Raw genomic sequence first — 6,171 nt, forward strand, 5'->3', positions numbered from 1 at the left:
CAGATGACGTCTGATGGTTCATCACTTTCCACCAAGGCTGCTGACTGGCAGTCAGTGTCCCAAATTACGTATCTTGATGGAATTTTCAATAGGGACGTTCATCCACGAAAACACTGCCCAGTATCGAAGAGCAAATGCCACAAATGTGGAAAGCCGGGTCACTTCGCAAGCGTTTCCAAATCGAAGTCGACCTTCCTGCATCAAATCTAAGAGCCCACAACTTCCAGACACCTTGGCGAAGACTGCTACTTCACAGGAATCGTGACGGCGCCGGGCAAATGCGCACCCTAGCGAGTCTTGTTTTGTATTTGGAGTGAAGGTGTGAGCTTTCGTTTGGACACTGCTGCTGACGTCTCTGTCGTGCCGGAGCACCTACTTTGCAAACTGCAATACCAGGGCAGTCTCCGACATGCGGATGAAGTTCTTCTTGGACCAACAAAAGAACGCCTGCTTGTTCTCGGCGTGCTGAAGGCCACGGCCATGTTCAAGGACTCTCATAGAACGGGCGCATTCTATGTAATAAGAAATGTCAATGAGCCACTGCTCGGCTTGGACCTCATAGAAGCCCTAAACATCTTCCAATGAGTAAATCAGCTGTAGACTTCAGAAGCTCTCGATCCAATCAAGGAGCACCCCTTGCTTTTTGAGGGTGCAGGGGAAGCTGCATACGTGTGCGAAATAAATCTAAAACCTGATACTTATCCAGTTGCCTTATCGTCACCGAGACGCCTACCAGTTCCACTCCAGAAAGCAGTTAAGAACAGCTCAAAAAGATGTAGAACGAAGGTATTATTTCCAAAGTTCGCGACCAACAAGCTGGTGCTCACCTGTTGTTGTACTTCCAAAGAATAATGGTCATGTTCGCATCTGCGTTGATTACACCGCACTTAATAAAAGTGTTATGAGAGAATACACACGATACCGAGCGTGGAACCTTTTCTAGCGACTCTTGGGCAGGCGAGAATTTTTTCTCATCTCGATGCCTATTCAGGCTTCTACAAAATAAAGTTTCACCCAGAGTCGACGCTGCTTACGACTTTTATCATACCGTTTGGCCGGCACAAATTTAATCGACTGCCATTTGGAATCTCCTGCGCGCCGGAGATCTTTCAACGAATGATGCACCAAATTCTTGATGGATTGGAAGGAGTGACGTGCCTTATCAATGATATTTTGATATCGGCCGACGTACGAAGGGAACATGACATTCGTCTCCGAACAGTCCCCACAAGATTGCAAGAAGATGGGATCCCCCAAACGAACAGAAATACGTGTTTTCTCAGAAACAAATTCAGTTCCTTGGACACGACATTAATCACAGGGGTGTAAGCCCAGATAATAAAAAAATATCAAGTATCTTAACCATGCCTCCTCCGACGAATACAACAGAGCTAAAGAGGTTCCTCGGTATGATAATCTTTATTGCAAGATTTATACGAAACCTAGCAGATGTACTTCAACCGTTGAGAGTGCCGCTCCACAAGGATGTCAAATTTGACTGGAGAACTCCTCAACAGCGAGCGCTCGAGAAGGTAAAATCAAGCGTGACATCTCAACTGGTCTTAGCACTCTACTCTACAACAAAAGGGACAATATTATCAGCAGACGCCTCTAGCTACGGTATAGGAACAGTTCTCATGCAGCATTAAAAAGATGAAACTCTCCGACCAGTTGGCTAGGTTTCAAAACCATTATCTGAAACAAAAAGAGGGTATTTTTGAATTAAAAAGGAAGCGTTTGCAATCACCTGGGCCTGCGAAAAGCTGAAGGATTATCTTGTAGGACTAACCTTTCACACTGAAACTGACCACAAGCCTCTCATACCACTGTTTACCAGAAAGCCTGTGGACGATCTTACACCCAGACTTCAATGAACCCGTCTGCGGATGATGAGGTACGACTTCACAATAAAACATGTTCCGGGAAAAGACCTCGTAGTCGCAGACACCCTATCGAGACAACCGCTCAAGAAGGAAGACGGCCTGTGAGTAACAGAAGAGGTAACAGAATTCGAGCATGCTCTCATTCATCACATACCAATTTTAGATGTCTGTCGGGAACAACATTCGGCAGCTCAAGACAGTAACCTGATTATGAGCATTTTGAAAAAGTACATAAACGAAGTGTGGCCCACAACTAAATCAAGGACACCTCAAAACTGCCTTCATACTGCCAGTTCAAAGACGAACTCACATTGTATGGCGTCATTTTAATGAGAAACTCGCGATAGTTTGTACCCTTCTCAATGAGACCTTCAGAACTGCAGTTTTTACACGATGGACAGGAGGGCGTTGTGAAATGCCCAAGAACATCTCAAGAGTCGTGTTGGCGGCCTGGCATCACTGGAGACATTACAAAAATGGTTGAAAGGTGTGCCAGCTGTCTGCACCAGAGGCAGCACACAAGAGAACCACTGATCCCAACTCCGCTCCCAGAACGCCCTTGGCAAAAGCTAGCCATGGACATCTTCAACGCGGGAGGCAAAAACTATCTCCTTATCACTGAATATTATTCTATATGCTTCGAAGTATCCCTCCTCGAAGACCATTTACCGGAAACAACCATTCTAAAAGCAAAGTCGATTTTTGACTGAGACGGTCATTACAGACAATGGCCCCCAGTTTTGATCGGCAGTCGTGTCATTTAGCAAAGAATGGGGCTTTCGACACGTCACGTCACGCCCAAGTATCTTCAAAGTAACGGTGCAGCAGAAGCGGCCGTCAAGGTAGCAAAAATGAAGAAGTTAATTGACCCTTATAGAGCGCTTCTTGCGTATCGTGCTACACCATTAGCTTGTGGACTAAGTCCCGCAGAGCTTTTGTTCAGCAGAAAGATTCGAACCCAGTTGCCGGTTCTACTACACCTGCTCAACCCGAAAATACCTTACCCCTTCTTGTTGAACGAGAGCGAGAGTCAAGCAAAAAACATGCAAGCGTCTGGCTTCAACAGACATCATGGAGTCAGCAACCTGCCAGAGCTTCAGTGATCACATGAACTGTGGATAAAGGGGAGACAGTACTCAAGAAAGCCGATTTGCCGCGCTCATATTGGGTATCCACAAAAGGTGGCACTGTCCGGCGAAACGCGAAGGTTCTGGTTATTGATCACAGCGAAAACAAGGAGGACGATGAGTTGTCGTACGATGATCTGCCAGGTGCAAGCTTATACAAAGGCCAACAGGATGATGAACCACACAGTGTTGACGATGAACCACTCAGTGTTGACGATAAACCACTCAGTGTCGATGATGAACCACTCAGTGTTCACGTGGAGCCACAACGTGGGTACACTACACGAGTGGGAAGATTGGTCAAGCCACAAAGTCGTTTTGGACAATAAGGAAAAGGTAAGGTGTTGGAAAACCGGGGTTTGAAGATGGCGAAGCGCATAGAGAGCAGGAGCTCTGCATCGCGTGCTGGACTTCGGGCTGACGCAAGACGCATCACTTCATCTCATGTTATTTATTTATTTATTTATTTATTTATTTTTTTATTTATTTATTCTGCTTAATGTGCCCACTGTTGTATCCCTGCGGGCGTCCGACTTCATCACCAAGTATCGGCGATCGGCGAGATGGACCGGTCACACCTGGCGCCCTCGTTTTCCCGAGGCATGAAAGAAAGGAACTGCCTCGGCTGCCCCGACAGAACTGGCAGCGCCGGGAAGTCTACTCATCTGGCGTAGTTTTGAACGTCCCGGACAAAGGACGCTCCTACAGCCTCGAGCTACCTGGGGGTAGCAAGACAACGAGAAAGAAAACGGTCTGGTGCAAGAGCGCGCGCAAGAGCGTGGTGTTTTTTTTAATCTTTTGCTGGAACTCGCAACCTCGATGAACGCTGCTGACGATCAGCCGCCTAACCTGTACATAGGATGTAATTAAATCTGTACATACTCTACAGTTCGTTACCGCTGATCGGCTCCCAGTCTCCTGCCCCACTCCCGCTCCCGTGCCTGGCATGAGTCGACACACCACCAACCAGGGTCAAACGCTCGGTCCCAACAACTGGTGGCAGCGGTGGGATCGGGTCACATGCGTCGGACAGCGGAGGTGGGTGGGTGTTCATTTTCGTTCGGAGGTTCGCCAAGTGTCGTTCCTTATAGCTCGGAATTTATCGGTGACATTTGGGTACCTAAGTGGCTACTGAAGAAGCGTGACATTAGAGTACTTCTCAGTAGAGGGATATTCCGAGCGTGGGTGGCATTCACGATAGACATGGAGTGGGCGAAATTGAAGAAACCGGAACTGATTCAGCTATCAGAGGAACTGGGATTAGAAGTAGTAAGAACCATAAAAAAACAACAACTCATTGCTAAGATTCGGGCTTTAGATCTAGAAAATGAGGAGATCATTGAGAGCTGGGAAGAAGTAGAGAAGAGAAACCATGACCGAAGGAGGGAACTTGACCTGAAAGAAAAGGAACTCGAGCTTCGGAGACTCGAGTTGGAGCAGCGGCAGCTCGACAGCGGGCGGGCTAGCTCAGAGGGGTCAAGTCAAAGGAAGGTCGAGAGTTTCAAAATGTCTAAACTGATGCAGCCGTTCAAAGTAGGCGAGGACATTGGCCTCTTTTTGGTGAATTTTGAGCGTACCTGCGAAAAACTGGGTTTCAGACGCGAAACTTGGTCACAGAGACTGCTGACGCTCCTCCCGTGTGAAGCCGCGGACGTTGTCGCGCGTCTGAGCAAGGAGGACGCTGAAGTGTATCAGAAGGCGAAGGCGAGTCTGCTCCGAAAGTACCGCCTGACCACAGAGGCCTTTCGTCAGCGATTCCGTAGCATGCGTAAGAAGCCCGAACAAGGATACCCGGAGCTCGCGTACGACCTGCGGGCAAACTTAATCGAGTGGCTAAAAAGCGCCGATGTGTACGGAGAGCACGATAAGGTAGTGGAATGCGTGGCCCTTGAGCAGTTCTACCGTTGCCTCCAAGACGCGGTGAGGTTCTGGCTTCAAGACAAGCCTGACGTGAACACCGTCGAGAGAGCGGGGGAGCTGGCCGAGGAATACGCTTCACGTAGAAAAGCTGGAGAGGAGCGTCCGCTCGAGAGGGAAGCCAGAGGGGAACCTAAGAAGCCCGACGGAACCGGCAAATGGCCTGCGGCAAAGGCCGGTAAACGTAATGGGGAAGGTAGGCAACCTGAACAAAAGCTTCCGAGCGAAGACGTCTCAAAAGAGTCGAGATCCAGTGAGAAGGGGAAACCCGAAAGAGAGAAGTCGTTTGAAAAGCGCAAACCGCCGGTGTGCTATAACTGCCAGGAGAGCGGGCACATCGCGGCGGGATGTCGGAAGCCAAAAGTGGTGTTTCACTACGTCGATGACGAGGAGAACCGGAGGCTTCTAGAGCCTTATGTACACGACTTAAGAGTCAATGGTAGCCCGTGCCGAGTTCTTCGCGACTGCGCAGCAACCATCGATGTCATGCACCCGTCTCTGGTTAGGCCAGATGACTACACGGGGGAATGTGCATGGATTAAGCAGGCAGTCGAAGATCAAAAGGTCTGCCTCCCCATTGCTCGCGTTAGTGTAGAAGGTCCCTTTGGGAAGCTGGAGACCGAGGCCGCGGTTTCCCGCAATCTGCCGCTCAGCTGCCCCTATTTGTTTTCAAACAAATCCGATCAGATGCTGCGAAAAAGGGGCCTAGTGTTTAGCGAAAGGAAGGTGCAGGCGCTAACGAGAGCCAGGGCGCGCCAAATAGCCGCGGAAGTGGTGTGTCGGAGTGAGGATGAAGTTCCACCGAGCTGTCAGTCAACTTCGGACGGGCCCTCTTCCTCCGACAATGCGGAGACCACTTCTACGGACAAAATGGGGTCAACGCGACACGGGAGCGCCGCCGCGGAAACCGGGAAACTCGCGAGAAGCGATACCGCGGCGGAGATAGAAGAGGCAAAGATTGTGCCTGGCTGCGAAACGGGGGACGAGGGGGGGACTCGTACTCTCCCCTTCGTCGCGTAGCTTTCATGCCTTGCTACAGGTTGACCGAGAGCTTCTCATTGAGCAACAACAGAGTGATCCGAGCCTTACAGTACTGCATGATACCGCCAAAGATGGCATAAGCAGACGGAACGTCTCGTATCAGATCAAGGCAGGGGTACTCTACCGCCATTACAAAGATCGTAAGGGCAGGGTTCTCGACCAACTGGTCGTGCCCCAGAAGTACCGCTCGGACCTCTTAGAGT

The sequence above is a fragment of the Ixodes scapularis genome, unplaced genomic scaffold, assembly GCF_016920785.2.
Source record: "Ixodes scapularis isolate PalLabHiFi unplaced genomic scaffold, ASM1692078v2 PGA_scaffold3__209_contigs__length_174095766, whole genome shotgun sequence".
Taxonomy (NCBI): Eukaryota; Metazoa; Arthropoda; class Arachnida; order Ixodida; family Ixodidae; genus Ixodes; species Ixodes scapularis.